Raw genomic sequence first — 20,256 nt, forward strand, 5'->3', positions numbered from 1 at the left:
ATCCATGGAAATGGAAATGAAAAGAATGCTAGTGTATCAGACACTTTGTATACTTGTATCAGACAAAATAACCTTTACTATGAAGACTATAATAAAAGACAAAGAGGGGCACTATATAATGATAAAGTGGTAAACACAGCAAGAAGATATAGCATTTACAAATATCTTTGCATCCAACATAGTACTACCAAAATATTTAATGCAAATATTAACAGACCTACACAGAGAAAGTGGCAGCTAAATAATAATAATAATAATAGGGGATTTTTAACTCCCCACCTATATCAATGAATAAATTGTCCAGACAGAAAATTAATAAGAAAACAGTAGCCTTAAATGACACACTAGACTGGATGGGCTTAATAAGTATATAGAGAATAGTCCATGCAAAAGCAGAAGAATACACATTCTTCTCAAATGCAGGTGGAACATTCTCCAGGATGAATCACATGAGATCACAAAACAAGCTGCAATAAACTGAAGGAGATTGAAATCATATCAAGCATTTAATAACCATGGCATGAAATTAGAAATCACTGTAATAAGAAAACTGGAAAAACTACAAACACATAGAGATTAAGCAACATGTTACTGAACAACTACTGAGTCATGGAAGAAATCAAAAGAGAAATTAAAATATACCTAGAGATAAATGAAAATAGAAATTTGTTTCCACTATGGAAAGCAGTATGAAAGCAAAAACTAAAAATAGAAATACCATATGCCCAGTAATTTCACTTCTGAAATTTACCCAAAGAAAACAAAATCAATGATTTGAAAAGATATATGAACTCCTTTGTTTATTGCAGCATTACTTGTAATAGCCAAGATATAGAAGCAACCAAGTGTCCATCAATAGATGAATGGATAAAGATGTAGGACATACATACAATGGAATTTAGTCAGCCATAAAAAAGAAAGAAATCTTGCCATTTGCAACAAAATGGATAGACCATGAGAGTTTTATGCTAAGTGAAATGAACCAGGTGAAGAAAGACAAATACCATATCATTTCACTTACATGTGTAATCTAGAAAAACTAAACAAAAGAGAAAGTGACTCATAGACACTGAGAAATGACTGGTGGTTACCATGGCGGAGGGGTTGGGCCAGATGGGTGAAATAGGTGAAGAGAATAAAGAGGCACAAAAATCTCAATCATATATAAATTAGTCATGGAGATGAAAGCACAGCATAGAGAATATAGTAAAAAATTATGTAACATTATTCTATGTTGACAGATAGTAATTATACTAGTTGAGGTGAGCATTTAATAAAGTAGATAACTGTCAAATCACTATGTTGTATACTTGAAACCAATATAATATTATGTATAAACTGTGCTTCAATAAAAAAAAGACATATCCCAGTCCCCAAACCTAGAGATAAATGAAAACAGAAATATACCATACCAAAATCTATGGGATGCAGCAAAAACAGTTCTAAGAGGGAAGATAGTAACAATACAGGCCTACCTTAAGAAATAAGAGAAATGTGAAATAAACATTTACCTTTACATTTAAGGAAACTAGAAAAAGATCAAATGAAGCCAAAAATTAACAGAAGGAAGGAAATCATAGAGATCAGAGTAGAAAGAGACTAAAGAGACAATAGAAAAGATCAGTGAAATTAAGATCTCATTCTTTGAAAAGATACAAGTTGATGAACCTTTAGCCAGATTCACCAAGAAAGAGAGAAGCCTCAAATAAATAAAATGAGAAAGAAACAAGTAGCTACAAATGATACCACAGAAATACAAAGGATCATAAAAGACTATTATGAACAATTACACACAGAAAAAATTGGACAATCTAGAAGAAATGGGTAATTCCTAGAAATGTACAATCTTCCAAGATTAAGTCATGAAGAAATAGAAAAACTGAATAAACTGATACAATAGTAAGGGGATTAAATTAAAACTTTCCAACAAACAAAAGTCCAGAACTAAACAGTTTCACTAGTGAATTCTACCAAACATTCAAAGGAGATTTAATACCTATCCTTCCCAAAATTTTCCAAAAAAAATTGAAGAGAGGGAATACTTCCAAAATTTTAAGAGGCCAGCATTATCTTGACACCAAAACCAGAATAAGGGCACTTGAAAAAAAAAAAAGAAGAAGATAAAGAAAGAAAAAAGAAAAAGAAGGAAAGAAAATTATAATCCTGTAACTCTAATGAAAATAGATGGAAATATTCCCAACAAAATATTGGAAAATTGAATTCAACAATACTTTAAAAGGATTCTACATCACAATCAAGTGGGATTTATTCCAGGGATGCAAGAATGGTTCAACATATGCAAATCAATCAGTGTGATATGCCCCATTAATAAAAAAAGATAAAAATCATATTATCATCTCAATAGATGCAAACAAAGCATTTGACAAGAGTCAACATGAATTTATGATAAAAACTCTCAACAAAGTGGGTATAGAGGGAATGTATCTTAACATAATAAAGGCCACATATGAGAAGCCCATAGCTAATACCATACTCCAATGGTAAGAAACTGAAAGCTTCTCATCTAAGACAAGGATCAAGATGAGGATGCCCACTATCCCCATTTTTATTCAACATTGTATTGGAAGTCCCAACCACAGCACTTAGGCAAGGAAAATAAATGAAAGTCATAAAAATTGGAGAGGAAGAAGTAAAACTGTAACTATATGCAGATGACATGATACTATATATAAAAAACACAAACACTAAAGACTCCACCAAAAAACTGCTAGAATAAATGAATTTACTTAATTTCTAGGATACAAAATTAATATACAGAAATCTGTTGCATTTCTATACACTAGTATTAAACTATCAGAAAGACAAATCAAGAAAACAATACTACTTACAATTGCATCAAAAAGAATGAAATATCTAGGAATGAACTTAACTAAGGAGGTAAAAGACCTGCACACTGAAAACTATAAGACACTGATGAAAGAAATTGGATAAGAGACAAGTATGTGAAAAGATATTTCATGCTGATGGATTGGAAATATTAATATTCTTAAATGCCCATACTACTCAAAGCAATCTACAGATTCAGTGCAGTCCCTATCCAAATTTCAATGACATTTTTCCCAGAACTAAAGCAAATTATCCTATGATTTGTATGGAAACACAAAAGACCCCAAATAGCCAAAATAATCTTGAGAAAGAAGAACAAATCTAGAGGTATCATGCTACCTGATTTTAAACTGTATTACAAAGCTATTGTAATTAAAACAGTATGATATTGGCATTAAAACAGACACATAGATCAATGGGATGAGACAGAGACCCCAGAAATAAATCCACCCATTTATGTTAAATTAATTTATGATAAAGAAGACAGAATATACAATGGAGAAAGGACAGCCTCTTTTATAAATTATGTTGGTAAAACTGGACAGCTACATGCAGAAAATAAACTGAACTACTATCTTATAACATTAACAAAAATTAACTAAAACTGGATTAAGGACTTGAGTATAAGATCTTAAACCACAAAATTTCAGGAGGGAAACATAGGTGGTAAACTCCTTGACATCATTCTTAGCAATGTTTTTTTGGATCTGACTCCAAAGGTAAGGTAAACAAAAGCAAATATAAACAAATGGGACTAGATCAAACTAAACAGCTTCTGCACAGTGAAAGAAACCACCAACAAAATGAAAAGGCAACATACTGAATGGGAGAATATATTTGCAAATGATATATCCAATAAGAGGTTGTTACCTAAAATATATAAAGAACTTATAAAACTCAGAAACAAAAACACAATCTAATTAAAAATGAGCAGAGGACCTGAATAGACATTTTTCTAAAGAAGACATACAGATCACCAAAAGGTGCAACGTCCCTAATTATGAGGGGAATGCAAATCAAAACCACAGTGAGATATCACCTTACAGCTGTCAAAATACTATTATGAAAAAGAAGAAATAACAAGTGTTGGTAAAGATGTGGAAAAAAGGAAACCCTTGTGCACTGTTGGTGGGAATGTAAATTGGTGCAGCCACTATGGAAACCAATATGGAAGTTCCTTAAATATTAAAAATAGCAGTACCATGGCATATAGCAATTCCATTACTGGGTATCTTGCCAAAGAAAACAAAAACACTAATTCGAAAAGACATATGCACCCCTATGTTCTTGTAGCATTATTTATTAATAGCCAGGTTATGGAAACAAATACCCACTAATGGATGAATAAAAATGTAGTACATATACAGAATGGAATATTACTCAGCCATAATACATGAAATCTTGCCATTTGTGACAACATGGTTGGACCTTGGAGGTATTATGCCAAGCAAAATAAGTCAACAGAGAAAGACAAATTCCACATGATTTCACCTCTAGGTGGATTCTGAAAACCAAAACAAATAAACAAAACAAAACACTGACTCATAGATACAGAGAACAGATTGGTGGTTGCCAGAGGGGAGAGGGTTGGGGTAGTGAAATAGGTAAAGGATACTGAGAAGTATAAACTTCTAGTTAGAAAATAAATAAGTCATGGAGATGTAATGTACAGAGTAGGGAATATAGTCAATAACATTGTATTAACTTTATGAAGTTACAGATGATAACTAGACTTAGTGGTGACCATTTTGTAAATCTCTGTTGCACACTTGAAACTAATATTCTATGTCAATTATACCTAAGATAAAAAAAATGACACTGCCTTTCTTGAGGGAAATAACTTTGTGTTATTAATTAATGCTAGTAAAATAATATCAAGTATGTGTATATATAGTACTTTGTGAAGGGAGAGTTAGGTTACCATTAGAGTAGTAACTGCACTCATGATGATCTCTTCTTTTTATAGGATCCCAATCATTCCCAGAACTAATGATTTAAAATAAATTTTTAAATGCATTATTATCCCAAATGACTTCATTTTATTTTTCTATCTCCCTAAACATTTTAACTACAGATAAAAAAGAATTTTTTTTCAGCAAAAGTTTCTTGTCGATTTTCAACCTAATTACCATTTCCCATTTTTGTTGATATAACCAAATTTAATAATTTTGTTAAAATCCAGAGTGAATCAGTTCCTTTGGTACTTAAATGACAATTACTGGAAACAAAGGAAAGAAACAATGCCATTTCAATAAGCTATAAATCCAAATCTGTTGAATTTAAACATCTCAATTCCACAAACCCTAAAGTTCTGATACAATGAGCTAAAATAATGATGATGATAATAATAATAATAATAAATATCTTGGTTTGAAAAATATCACTTTAAAGCTAGTCAAAAATAACTACCTTTTCTCCCTGCTTTCTTCCTTCCTTCTGGTCCATTTTCCTTATTAATCTACAAGTTACTTAGATACTTGATATGTTATTTGATTAAGGCAGAGTTAGTGGGAAAGGAAAGAGCCCCGCCTTGTCTATTGCCCATTTTGATAAACAGGGTTTATCTTGTTTTCATGAAGGTTCACATGATCAATATTTAACCCTTGAGGAAAGCAATACTCTACCTGTGAAAATCAGTGAATGGAATTAAGGAAATAAGGGTATATTTCCTTCTTTTTAACCACCAATGAATTTTTTTATACTGCTCATTTAATAGCTATTCCCATATCTTATTTTCATTTATTCTGTAAAGCAGAGATTATTTGTGAGAAGACAGGAATAGGAGAGTGAATTAAGACATATTTGTATATTTAAAGGAAACAGCCTAGGTAAGTCCTATGCATTAAACAAAGATCTGAGTCATACAAGCGAATATATTATTTGCTGATATTTAGGAAATACCAGCGTGAGATAGCAAAATGATTTTTTTAAAATTACAAAACAGTTCCAAGTGCACAGGGATAAATTTTAAGTTGCCCTCCTTAGCAAATCTTACTTGAAATGGATAAAATAATTATTTTGGGGGATATTATTGACTGCCATAGGACATAATAATACTTTGTTCAGCAATTAGCCACCCAGAAAGAAAGCAAATCCTAGTTTGGTAAATTGACATTGAATACATGAGCATGGAATCTATCAGAACTAAATATTACTGATTGAGAAATTTCTTATATCTAGATTTTTTATATTCCTGTCTTTTTAAAAAAAATATGAGAAACTTTCCTTCTGCTGGTAATATCAGATGGAGCAAAGCCAGGATACAGTTGCTTTAAGCCCTTACAATACTCCAAACATCACTTCTCTCCACTTTCAGATAGCAACTCTTTGAAAATTAAATCATGGGTATACTTGTCAATATCCATCAGAAACTGAAATGGAAGACATAGTGTAGTCCCTTACCCTTTGGCTGAGGTTTGGAATAGACTGCTGCTGCCTTCAGTAGTGATCATGAAAGAAAGAAAGACAAAAAGACTGGAAGGTATAAACACAGTGCTTTAACCAAGTCCTGAGTGTTCTGCATGCATTATCTTTAGAAAACAATGACATGCTCACAGCTGGAAAGCCCAGCAAGAAAAACCAGGGACATCTTGATTACCTTCATAGATAATGACAAATCAGAGCCAGCTTGAGACCCACCCCCCCTCCCCGCACACACACAAATGCATCCTCAAAAGAGAAAAGCAGTCAGCGATGTTGTAGAGGCATTATTTAGCATTTCCAACCAGTTGCCAAACCTTGATGGGATATACAATTCAAACTGTGCCTTGTACCACTGGGAGGCTACTCTTAAAAGCTTTCTACTGGAAAAGTGACTGCCACCTTCCTCTAATATTTTTCCTCATCAGTATCTGTACAGGGAGAAGGGGTGTGAGAATCTATGACCAAGGTGAGGAGAGCAGGTCTGAGACAAACTTTACCTAAGGTGAAAGCAGAATGAGCGAGAGGGACTTACGTGTTTTCTGGAATGAATGGGAAAGGGACTCGAATGCTAAGTATTCCCCTGTCACAGAGACTCTTCCTTGTTTCCATTAAGAGAAGTGACTCCTCTCAGTTTCTTATCCCTGCAACCTTGGAAATGAAGCTGCCCTGCTCACATGCTGGCTTGAAGATACAGTCACTGGGTCTTATCTCCCTTCTCTGGGGCTCACCAGCTCTGCTTGGAAGTCTGTCAGGTCTGGACTAAGCATAATCTATTTCTTTGCTCTCTAGGGTCTCAGGTCCCCTAGATAGAACTCGGTCGACCTGTTCTGGCCGACTAGGGGACTCCCATAGCGTCTTTCTGCCCTCTGAGCCCAACAACAATAGTTAGGAGAGTGAGAAGGTGAGGAACAAATGGATGCTTTTGAAGTCAAAGGGACTGGATGGAAACGAGCCAGCTTTTCACGGGGACTGATCAGGAGCGTGTGGGTGTGGGTGTCCCTGTTCTTCCATGAGGACAGGATCTTTCTCAATTCTCAGTTCAGCCCGAATCTTTTGTATTCAGTGTTCCTGATTTTGAATAGTTACTCTGATGCACCGCCATGCATGAAATGGATGATTTGCAAGCCTCTCTGTCCCAAGCAATGCCGGGGATAATCAGATATCCAGATCGTGCAAGGGCTCAAGGGAATGTTCCTTTGTAGAAAGTGATCGCTCCCGCCACCAAAGAAACAGGGCAGCCGCCGGAGGTGGGAACCCCGGGCCGGTGCTGAAGCCGGAACGCACTGCCCGAACTCCCTCAGACGCCCCTGGGCAACTTTTGGGAGGTGTGAGGGCACCGGCCAGTTCAGGCGCCCCCCTCGCGGGTCGCCGGCAGGAAGCCCAGCACAACCGATGCTCTGGGACCCTCCACAGGGTACGCGGCTGGCTTGTTCCTTTGCCTGGAGCTGGGAAACTTCTGTCCAACGTGTTTTTTTCTTTCTTTTTTCTTTTTAAACTGGGGTGGCCTTCTCCCCTCCCACCTGGGTTACCATTGAGACTCGAGCTCTTTCTCTTTCTCCGGGCAAAATGGGCAAAGCTTTGCGCCTTCGCTATAGCAAGCCCCGTTTTCTTCCTGAGCAGCTCCTGGGCATTCCCCTCCTCCGTTTTTCAGCAAAAGAAAGGCATGCAGGGCACGGTGCTAGTGGGAATGTGGCCCTGCGCCCTGCGCCCTGGACAGTGCGGCTCTCTGGGACCATCAGACTTTGGATAAAAGCAAGCAGGGAACACTCTAAACACATAATGACTCTCCAACTCCCAACACTAGAGTTTTGACCCCCCTACCCCCTTTCTTTTTTTGGGAGTGGAGGCGGGATTCTTCGGAAAATTCTGGTATTTTGTTTCTCCATTAACCTCACACCGTTTCTGTGGCTGTTTCTATTAAGATAACGATTCTTTCCTATGAGTATCTCCATATGGAGGCTGGTACAAGAGATATACCTGTGGATCAACCCAAGGTCTTACTGGGTTTTGGGAATACGAATGTTATTTCTGCTAAAAACGAATCCAAGCTTAATGTCTTAGTGCAAATGAAAATGTACCCAGGAGGAAGCAAGTCAGTGGATTCATCCAACCCCCTAAATAATGCAGTAAACATCTCATTTTATCTGAAGGGTTTTTTTTTTTTCTTTCAATTCTGAAATAATTCAGTTTACTTCTAGGGAGAGCTTCCTGCTCCCTGTCTGTAGTCATCATATCCCATCTCAGGTTTTATTGATTGAGAACAGTTAGGAGTTATTGCTTCCCATTCTTTGACTGTTTGTCCCCACCCCTCACTTTTCCTTCAATGCAAAGAACAAGGATACAGCTTCCTACAAAGACAGTGGGCTTTTCCCAACTGTAAATGACTACACCGCAAGCCACCCCTGCCAGTTAATAGGTGCCGTTCTTCTTAGCGAGCAGATGTTGAAATGATGTTTGCAATAACTGACCCCATGGGTTTCATCAGGGCATGCAGACCCCTCCTCTCCCCGCCCCCCGTGCGAGTTTTCAGTTGCTAATGCAAACCGTATGAAACAGATTTCCCTTCTGTTATGTAACCGGCCTCTCGCTAGCCTTCCCTTGACTTGGGCATCCTGTTTCTCATCAGAGTGGAGGAATGCAGCTACGGCGGCGAAGACTGGGGAGGGGGAGCAGGGGATCCGAGGGCACGAACGTCTTGCCCAGACTGATGCCAACTTCTCGCCTTCGAGCAACTCAGGGCACCGCTTACCTTGTCTCGGACAGGGTGGTTTCACTCAATCATGATCTCCTATCTTGGAACGGAGCAAGATTTAATAATTCACTATACGATGGATGGCGAGGGGGTGGGGGATTTAAAAAAAAAGGAAAGAAAAACTGGAATCAGATGGTCAGATTTCACATGGGCCCCGGGAGGCTGTTAGGAGACTCCATTCCGTTCGCGGTACATCCAGCTCGGGGTACAGCTGCCCGGTCCCCGCGGCTCCCCAACCCTCCTTCCGCCCGACCCCTCCGGCCAGGTGCGGCCGTCTTCAAACTGTCTCCCTCTGGCCGAGAGCGGAGAGGAAGGCTGCGCGCGGGGGCCAGCGGAGGGGCGGAGGGTGTGCTCTGGGGCAGGGGCGGGGTGGGAGACGGGCGGAGGGAAGGGGGGAAGGCAAAAGGGGCGGAAAAGGATAATCCTCGGCTGGGAGGCAAGTGATGGACCACGCAGGGAGACGTCATGAAAGCCGCAGATTCAGGGAATGCTGCTCGGTTCCGGAGGACTGGCTGAGCCGCGCTTCAGCTCCCGGACCGCCGCGGCCCCGGGGATAGAAGTGAGCGCAGCGCCGCGCGCCGAAGGAAAGCGGCCGTGCAGCCCGCTCCGGAGGGGCTGCGGGCGGGGGCGCGGGGGCGCCGGGGACGCCCCCCGCCGGGTGGATCAGGCTGGTGGGGCGGAGGGCCCTGCCCTTGACCCCGTCCCGCATCCGAGCCAGACCCTCCGCTCCCAAAGGAAGCCGGAAACGTGGGGCGCTCCATGCTGTGGAGACCTTTTGGGTTTAGCCTCCCGGTCCCCACCTTTCCTTCTTCGTCACTAAGTTAAGTTATTCCCGGAGAAAAACCTGGAAAGCAGGAAAAAGCCGAAGCTCTGGAATCAGTTTTTGTCTGCTGGATGGAAGGGCTCCGTCTTCAGGGTTTTGTGAGACCAGGAGAAAGAGGTCTTGTCACTGTCTCCCTCCGGGCCGAAATCAAGGAGAGTGACGCCCGGCGAGCGGCAGGGACCTGGAGCGCTCACTGTCCATGTGGCCAGACGACGGCAAGCGGCCGGTGGGAGTGGAGGCGCCGCGCCCCAAGGCTTTGCTTGCACCCCGCGGTGGCCCAGCCCCCTGCTCCATTCGGTCCGTCCTGCAACTGGGACCCGATCCCACTGCCTCTTCACCCATGTCCCCGCCCTGATGTCCCTGTTCAGGGGCACTGGAGACGAAGAAAGGGACTATGGCGTTTTTCATATGTAATTCGGGTTACCTTCAAAGTTGACTTTGTCAGGGTTTGGACAGCCGCCTACCTAAAATCCTGTCCTATGATTTTAAACTTGCTTAGCCTGTTATTCCAGGGAGCATCTCACAGTGCTCCCCCTGCATGCTCCCATTTACTTTCTTTTTTTTTAATTTTGGTATCATTAATGTACACTTACATAAGCAACATTGTGGTTACTAGATTCCCCCATTATCAAGTCCCCACCACATATGCCATTACAGTCACCGTCCATCAGCGTTGTAAGATGCTATAGAGTCACTACTTGTCTTCTCTGTGATATACTACCTTCCCCATGCCCCACCCCTTACATTATGTGTGCTAATTGTAATGCCCGCTTTTCCCCCTTATCCCTCCCTTCCCACCCATCCTCCCTGGTCCCTTTCCCTTTGCTAACTGTTAGTTCATTCTTGGGTTCTGTGAGACTGCTGCTGTTTTGTTCCTTCAGTTTTTTCTTTGTTCTTATGCTCCACAGATGAGTGAAATCATTTGATACTTGACTTTCTCCACCTGGCTTATTTCACTGAGCATCATACTCTCTAACTCCATGTTGTTGCAAATGGTAGGATTTGTTTTCTTCTGATGGCTGAATAATATTCCATTGTGTATATGTACTACCTCTTCTTTATTCATTCATCTACTGATGGACACTTAGGTTGCTTCCATTTCTTGGCTATTGTAAATAGTGCTGCAGTAAACAAAGGGTGCATATGTCTTTTTGAAACTGGGCTCCTGCATTCTTAGGGTAAATTCCTAGACGTGGAATTCCTGGGTCAAATGGTATTTCTATTTTTAGTTTTTTGAGGAACCTCCATACTGCTTTCCACAATGCTTGAACTAATTTACATTCCCACCAACAGTGCAGGAGGGTTCCCCTTTCTCCACATCCTTGCCAGCATTTGTTGTTTGTCTTTTGGATGGTGCATGCCCCCATTTTCTTATGATCATCACACACAATATTTCCATATTTCCCAAGTGTTTCCACAACTTGCTTTTACCTCTGTACAGTCCATTCTTTTTTTCTCTCTGAATCTTTTATTTATTTATTTATTTAGTTTTATTTTGGTATCATTAATCTACAGTTACATGAAGAACATTATGTTTACTAGGCTCCCCCCTTCACCAAGTCCCCCCCCCCCGCCACATACCCCTTCACAGTCACTGTCAATCTGCGTAATAAGATGCTGTAAAATCATTACTTGTCTTCTCTGTGTTGCACAGCCCTCCCGGTGCCCCCCTACATTATACATGCTAATCATAATGCCCTCTTTCTTTTCCCCCACCCTTATCCCTCCCTTCCCACCCCTCCTGCCCAGTCCTTTTCCCTTTGGTAACTGTTAGTCCATTCTTGGGTTCTGTGATTCTGCTGCTGTTTTGTTCCTTCAGTTTTCCTTTGTTCTTATACTCCACATATGAGTGAAATCATTTGGTACTTGTCTTTCTCCGCCTGGCTTATTTCACTGAGCATAATACCCTCTAGTTCCATGCATGTTGTTGCAAATGGTAGGATCTGTTTTTTCCTTATGGCTGAGTAATATTCCATTGTATATATCTACCACCTCTTCTTTATTCATTCATCTACTGATGGACATGTAGGTTGCTTCCATTTCTTGGTTATTGTAAATAGTGCTGCAATAAACATAGGGGTGCATATGTCTATTTGAAACTGGGCTCCTGCATTCTTAGGGTAAATTTCTAGATGTGGAATTCTTGGGTCAAATGGTATTTCTATTTTGAGCATTCTGAAGAACCTCCATACTGCTTTCCACAATGGTTGAACTAGTTTACATTCCCACCAACAGTGCAGGAGGGTTCCCCTTTCTCCACATCCTCGCCAACATTTGTTGTTTGTCTTTTGGATGGTGCATGCCCCCATTTTCTTATGATCATCACACACAGTATTTCCATATTTCCAAAGTGTTTCCACAACTTGCTTCGACCTCTGTACAGTCCATTCTTATAAGCCATCTTTTCTCTAGGCATAAATGGATTGACAATTAAATTTAAAGAGCAGCAAATACCTTGATAAATAATTTTGTAAAAGTCCTTTCATAACTGGCTATTCTTGTGCCACTTTATCAATGTGGCTTTCCTTCCACAAAACAGAATCTCTGTCTCCAAGAAGGTGACCTTACTCCAGAGAAAGGACTTACTGAGATCTCTTATTTTCAAGATTATTTTATTTTATATTCATACATGCTAATTACACAGCAATGCACCCCCTTAGATTACTGTCTGATTTCTAAAGATGACTTTGGTATGGAGAGGTGTTTGCCTTAATTGGCATCATCATTTATATACGAATCAACCACGCATACAGCCTGTGAGCTCGTGTTTGTAGCTGATTTTCCTTGGGAGGCTGTAATCTCACATGCTTTTACTTCTGAGTCACATATTTCATGTACAGAAGATATTGGTATGTATAATATGTGATTTTCATGCTCCATAGTGCTTACTGGATCTATAACTGTCAGAGATAAAGATAAACAAAGAATAACTGGACTCAACAATTCCTGAAGGACTGTGGAGTAAGAATGCAAAATGCAGGATTTTGGTGGAAACAGCCCCATAACATTAAAAGAACAACTCACACTGACTGTAGTTGTCCAAAAGAGCATTCTATTTAATCTGTGAAGCTGTTTGAGTATGCCCATTGATTTTGATTATATATGTTTCCACCAGAAGAAGGATTTCACAAAGTTTCTTCCTTACAAGATGCGAGACTAATTATGTCAAGAGAGGCTGATAACCTACTTGTCTCCTTTGAACTTTTCGAAAACTCCCCTACCTTGAAACACTGGCCAGCATGATATGGTCTGCAGCTCTTTGTGAGTGGTATAGGAGCTGGTGTTGAGTGAGATGGATAATATTAGTGTGGTATTGGATTTGAGTAACATCGGAGACAAGATAATTGGTTTAACTGAGGTAATTTGTTCTTCAGTGACCGGAGAGCTCAGTGACTGGCATGGATGCTGCTGAGAGAAGCCTTGTTGACATCTGGAACTCAGGCAGGCTGGGCTTTGGCACTGTGTGCTCTAGCTCCTTTGAGCCTAAGAAGCCTGTCTCTTGGGCCACCCTGTGTTTAGCATATCTGGAACCTCACTTATATATGCATTTTATGATTTCAGATTAAGGCAAGGCCCTCATGAAGGGGTAAGGGGTGCTTCTAAGCCTTAGGTCTTTCCAGCTCTGGCTAGGTCAGTACTGCAAAACTGATGAATATGGTGGCTTCTCGGATTGATCAGTTCCTCTATACAGATGGGGCTGGATGCTCCCCCACATGCCAAATGGTAATGGAGGCTTATTCACTAACAAAATGGACAAACTGAATTATCTCCACTGGGTGTCATGTTTCTCCATCATTGAGTGTGGCAGTTTACAACCCAGTCTTTCTCCCTCACCCACATGTAGAACCAACTCTGCTTTGGACAGATTGACACTAGAACTGTCATGGCAGGTGATTTCTGTTCTCCATCTTGTCCTGTCTTGTTTTATTTCTGTCTATTTGTTTTATATTTAAGCCCTCACTTCTTTCATTTCACTTCCTCACCTACTTCTTTCCACAAGGGGAAAAAACCACAACACAAACAAATCTTCAAAGTGCAAAGATGGTTGTACTATTTTTATATAATTTATTTTAACTATAAAAGGACATCTTAAAGAGTAGCAAGAAAGAGACATTTTAAAGTTATTCTATTCTATGACTACTTCAATGGACTAGATGGATTTCATCAATGTTTCCTATATAGGTAAAGAGTTATTGTATTTCCTTTTTGGATTTTGATTATAAATTTGGAGATGGACTATTAAAAAATAATCTCCAGATATAAGAAATTAGGTACTTTTCTAAGATGGGGGTTTTAGATGGTTTTTAGCTCTGTAGCAGATATGCATGTTAGTGCTGAACCTTACATTTTTATTCTCCAATTATTCAGGTATTTCTTCTCTTTTTGGGACACACATTCATCTCCTACACATTTACTTTACTTTGGAATTCCATCCACTATTCCTACTACTCTTCAATTGTAAGTGCTTGTAAACATTTTGAAATTATTCATTTTTGTTTGTGTTGCATGACTTGATAAACGAGTGTAATCTGAAGACTCATTTGATAAAGTCTTTCTTACAGAGTGTTTTATTAGTTCATCATTTAGTAGGTATCATGCTTTTTAATCACAGTTTCCCCCAAGGAATTTATTAAAGTGCAATTTTAAAAAGTCATAATAGCTTCAAATATAATATTTCAAAAGACCACAGGAGGTGAGGATTACAAACAATTGTATAAATTAGTCTTCCTGTAATTCTTACTGTAAATAATTCTAGTTAACATAAAATCTGCACAACAGAAACACTGAAGGCCAAAATAAAGGATATGAATTTGTAAGATGCTTTCTGTGGTTAACCATTTGCCAAAATGCCCAAATTCTTTTTTTTTTCTTTTTTTAATCGACTCTTAGCAAAGAGGGTATGAGTTGCAGAGAATGAGATAAAGTTCTCTTTTTGTATGCGGTTGCAACTTCCTGTGGATCATTTCCTACAGTCACCCCAGACACCAAGCAATCATTAACAGAATGGGTCTTGTTTGCTTTTGTTAAGGGTGGAACTACAGCCCAGCATCCTCAGGTTTCCATGGGTCTCCCACCTTCTTCCCTAGAGATACAGCTCAGAGTCCAGTTCCAAATGCCAGATCAGCTTTTGTGGTCTTATGGAAAATTTACATATTTAAACAGTCTTGGCCCCAGTGTCCATGCCTAGTGGTGGGTTTAGCCAGGGGTCTCCTGCTTTATCATTTCATCTGTAAAGTGGTTTGTAAGTGGGTTCTTTGGCAATCAGACTCTGAAACGGAGTTTAGTAGGCTGGATGTTTACTGGGGACATTTCTAAGGCTCTTATGTCTGTGGGACTAACACCTGTGGGTGGGAAGGAAAGGAAGTGTGAGTGGGCAGAGGGAGAAGCAAGCTGACACTAGCCTTGGAAGATCCTACAGGGATCTCTGTAGCTCCAATGGACCAGTAGACTTATTCGATATTGTGCTGAAACAGCCCCGGCTAATCAGCTCCTGGATGTGAGCCATCCCGGGAAAGCAGTGACTGGGCAAGGGGACTTCTTATATCTGAAAGCTGTCTACCAAAGCCTTCTTGCAGCTGGGCCAATACATCCTTTCTTGAAGGTGGATGTTGGTGTCACATCTGTTTTTACCGCAAGTGGGGATGATAGCATTACCTACTCCATAGAGTTCCTGTGACTATTTTATGACATCATTCATGTAAAAAGTGGAGTCCTGGATCTGACATAGAGTAACTGCTTAATAAATGTCAGTTATTTATCAATGATTTTGCTTGTCATTTTTATGATTAAGCAAACTCATGATTTTCAAGGAACTCCAGATTTACATCCACCCAGTTTCAAGTCACCCTATGAGTAACAGTAAAATACTGAGAATGCTTCTTTTTGTCTCTGATTAGTTAATGAACCCATACCTGTACCAATTACTCTGTCTGGGAGAGTGCTATCCTAGCTGTGATCTGTTGGCACCCAGCATCTATTTTCACCCACTTCTGGTATCCTGATTTGTGAAAAGGGCACATAAGTAATGTTCAGAAAGGGATTTATATCAAACTGGAAGTCAAAACACCCACTTTGTAGCACTTCCTGGAGTAGGAGGAACCCAAGGCTCCAGCATCAACTGCTTCTCCTTAAAAAGGGGGTCTAGAGAAGGGAAGAAGTCTGGAGAATAGCAAATGTTCAGTAAATGTCATGTAACTCCCTAACTGTAATGCAAGGAATTTGTGTTCTCTCTGTCTTTGGGGAAAACAGATGCAGTAAGGATTATCTTTTTGTAGGCTCTTAGGAGACTTCAGTAACACAGACAGTGGGTTCAGTTTCCCTTGCTATAGCAATTCTCAACACTCAGTAATTTATTTAGGTAGCTCTTTCCTCCTATTTTCTCTTTATTTAGAACTAAAGTGGAAGAAATGGAGTATAGAGTCAATAAAAATTCCAGAGAGTCCACAAGGAAAACAAACATGCCAGCCTGGAAAGTATAGGGATGCAGCGATTTAACACTGGGATCCGTGACATTGATTGCTGGTGGTGGACAAAGCACAGATCTTGCTTGCAGCTTCAAGTCTCCCAGTTCCTGCCACCACTTGTATTTATCTGCTGACTCAAGGCCCTCCTGGCAGTAGGCGGGAGAACGCTGGTAAACATGACAATATGAAGGTGATAGAATGGCCAGACATAGAATGTTGAAGTTGCCTCAGAGATCACCTGGTTCCTTTCCAATTTTCATCACCCTTTCTCTGATCCAGTTAAAATCCTCCAGGCTGACTTTTCCACCTAAATGTCTTGATTCATTTCCACTTCCCAGCGCTTAGACCTTCTGACTCTTTTTGACCTCATCAAAGCCTTGAACACCAATCCTCAGATCTTTGGTTTATTTCTTACCTTGAATTGCCCCCTGAATAATTTGCCCTCTCTTTGAAGCTGTAGGTTCTCAACTTTGACCCCTATTGACTTGTTCTTTGTCGAGTTCAATTTTGTCTCATTCATTCAACTTATCATTTATAGCACCATAAACATGAAAGGCATAAACTTATTTCCCATAGTTATGTTATCCTTTTCAAACAAATATAATTCCAGAAAGACATGTGATAAAAGATAACAAGGTAACAGGATGGACTGTTGCCAGATGTTTCATGGGGTGACAAGATAATAATAGAGTCTTTAGAAATTTAAATAATCTTGGGCAAATTACTTAACTTTTTAGGCCCTCTAAAATAGGAATAATAATAGCTCCCTGTGTTAGTTTTGCCCATCAAAACTACCATAGTTGATGCCTACCAAATTACCACAAACTTAGTAGCTTTAAAATATACCCATTTATTAGCATACGGTTCTGTAGGTCAAAAGTCTAGCTGGATGTCGATGGGTTCTCTGCTTAGGATATCATAATGCTGACATCAAGGTGTCAGCCAGGCTAAGCTCTTGTCTGGAGGCTTTGGGGAAAAATCCATTTCCAAGTTTATTCTTGCTGTTACCAGAATTCACTTTCTTGGAGTTGTAAGACTAAGGTATCGATCTCCTTATTGGCTGGTAGTGAGATGCTGCCCTTTGCTCCTGGATTCCTTGGCACATGGCCACTCTATCTTCAAGCCAGCAAGGGCACATAGAATTCTTCTCGTGTTTCAATTCTCTGACTTCTTCTTCTACCAGCAGAGAAAACCCTGGAAGGTCAGTGTGATTAGATCATGTCCACCTAGATTATCTCTCTATTTTAAGGTCAACTGATTTGTGAACTTAATTATGCTTGAAACATCCCTTTATGGCAGCACTTAGGTTACTGTTTGATTAAGTGACTTGGAGAAGGTGTGTGTTATACCAGGCATTGGAAAACTTGGGGACCCTTTTAGAATTTTACCTACCACACATCTACTTCATAGAATTTTAATTAAATGTGATAATATGTGGGTAAGCAATATGTCAAAAATGAAGTTTTAATGGAAACACCAAGAGACACACATGGCTTTGCTGATCTGCTGATTCCCTTCATGGGCATGGAGCAGCAGGTTGATAACTGATCTGTGATTGGTCTATAATTGATCTACCTTTCCCTGCCTGCCCCTCCAGCTTCTCTGACTTCTGGGTCTAGCATATGTATTTTTAGCTCTGTCATGAAGGACTCCTGTAGGACACCCTTGTCACCAAGGCTAGAGGCAACAAGAACTGATAAGAAGTTCCATTCATCCATGTGGGGCTCAGCCTATGCTTGGGGGTTCCAGCCTGTGTGTACCAAATTATGTCACTGCTAGAGTCACCACATCTCCAGCCCATCCTAAAGGCTAAGGTTATAGTAGTGGATGACTTATTCTATCCCCATCTCACCCTCTGTTAGCATATCAACAGGATGGACTTCATTACCTGGACAGGTAACTCCAACCTTTACTGGTTAGAATGGGAGACCTCGGCGGTATTATCATTCTTAGTGCCATGGTTTTCCATGATTATTGATCAAGGGAGTAATAAGAGGTGCCCCAGTGAATTCCCAGATTCAAAAATAGGACTCCTTGCCCATACTATGGTGTGGCAACTCAATTTATCTCTGGTAATAAGGATTGATCACAAAGTTCTGGGACTCCTTTTCTGTCTGTTGGTTTAGTAGCATAAAAAGTCCCAAAGGTTCAGGGTACAATCTCAGCTTCCAATACATCAGAACCATTATTATATTTCTTGGTAGATGCCTTTATCTCTTGGATACTAGGACCTTCAAATCCATCAAGCCAAGGCAGTAGGGATGAGAAACAAGTATTACTTGGTAAAATAGTGATGGGGCCAATTCCCCAATCACCCCACTGTTTTTTTGTTATGTGTTTCCTATATTCTGGCTATGGTGCTAGCTTTAATGGAGCTTGGAGTGAATCCCAATCACTCTATAGGAAGCTCACATTATTTTTTGAAGGGTTTTTCCAATCTGAACTAAAAGAGACAGAGTCAATTCAAGATGCAAAGAGGCTCTGGATTCCTCAAATTTCTGTGGGCAGGAAACAGGTTGAGAGAGCTACTCATGTGCAAACATGAGACATTTCTTATGGGTAAAAAGGACCTGAAAGGGCAAAGCGAAGACCTGCAGTGAGGGTCCAAGAGCCAAGAAAAATTACCAGGGAGCAGAGCTAGACTTTAATCAAGGAACATTTTCTGCTTCTAGGAGGTCTTGACAACATATGTCTGGATGTGTTTAGAATCTATGGGCCAATGACTGGTAGATGCTTCTCCTTACTTCATTTTTGAATGGGAGTACTAATTGAGAACAACCTGTTCTTGTCTCACCATTGTATGTCAGGTGTATGGGGGCAGATAACTCGACTTTTTTTTGTTCATGGGTTTCTAGATTAAGAGTTGATGGTCCCAAGGAACCTAGTCTACCTCTGAATTGATAAAGGGATCATAGGCCTCTAGCCTGATGACATGATTGGGTGAGACTTCAGCAGTCTTGGGGAGGGGTGAATATATTTTGGATATATGGGAAATATATGGATCATTGAGTTAGAGGGGGTGGGGCTGTGGTAGACTGACCATATGGAATTCCCCATGAAGCCATGGGTGTGGGCTGATGGAGAAGAGGTGTGGAGTGATGTTAACTATCATAGCAGTCATGGCCATTTGCTTGGGCTTTCTAGATCTGACAGGACCCATCTTTTACATACACATGGTGCACTGTTACACCAATATTCCCCAGAGAATCACACCATGCCCATATGAGCCAGGCAAAACCAGCAGAAAAGCACAGCAATGGTTAGTTCATACAGTCCACTTTCATTTACAGTGGAGTGCTGTTAACATCCAACTTTGGATTACCCAGTGTATCAAATAACACCCAGTTAATGAGGAGTGGTTTGAGAGGCATGGTCAGCATCTGTTCTGTAATTCTCCTAGAGGAACTTTCCTGAGCCTCCATCTTCTTCCCTGTAGCCTTCCTTCCTCAGAGAACCTGACCTCTAACTACTGCTTCAAGGGGCTCTGGGTCTGGAGCTTAGATCTAGGAACTAGGCCAGAGGCTGTGAATCCCCACAAAGGCAACTTGGGTTAGCATGAGACCCGCCCTCCAGATTAGAATTTTTCTGAAATTATAGGCAGAGCAGGACCCTTAGGAGGAAGCATCCCTAGGGAATCCCATCACCAATCAGATCCCTGCAGGTCAAGCACTGACCCTACTCCTTTCCTGAGGTTTATAATGGAATGAAGTTCAGGTTATGACTTCCAAAGCACTATTATCTCAATGTAGTATATGAATTATTTGTTTTATTTTGGATTTGTTATTATTAAGGGATTCTGGAAACTCTAATTACCTGACTATCTCAGTATGAACAGAAGGAATCCTGGAAGAATCAATTCTTAATTATGAAGTGACTAACTCAGTAGAGAGAGAAAGAGTTACAAACACCAGGAGCCCCTAGGTTCTGAATTCTATTACAGCAACATT

General features: G+C 40.3%; 1 pseudogene; it reads left to right on the plus strand.

The window, feature by feature from the left end:
• Nucleotides 1-20,256, plus strand: part of LOC108408315 (FYVE, RhoGEF and PH domain-containing protein 5-like) — a 78,440-nt pseudogene that overhangs the window by 53,844 nt on the left and 4,340 nt on the right.

This window comes from Manis javanica, chromosome 10, assembly GCF_040802235.1.
Source record: "Manis javanica isolate MJ-LG chromosome 10, MJ_LKY, whole genome shotgun sequence".
NCBI classification, from domain to species: Eukaryota; Metazoa; Chordata; class Mammalia; order Pholidota; family Manidae; genus Manis; species Manis javanica.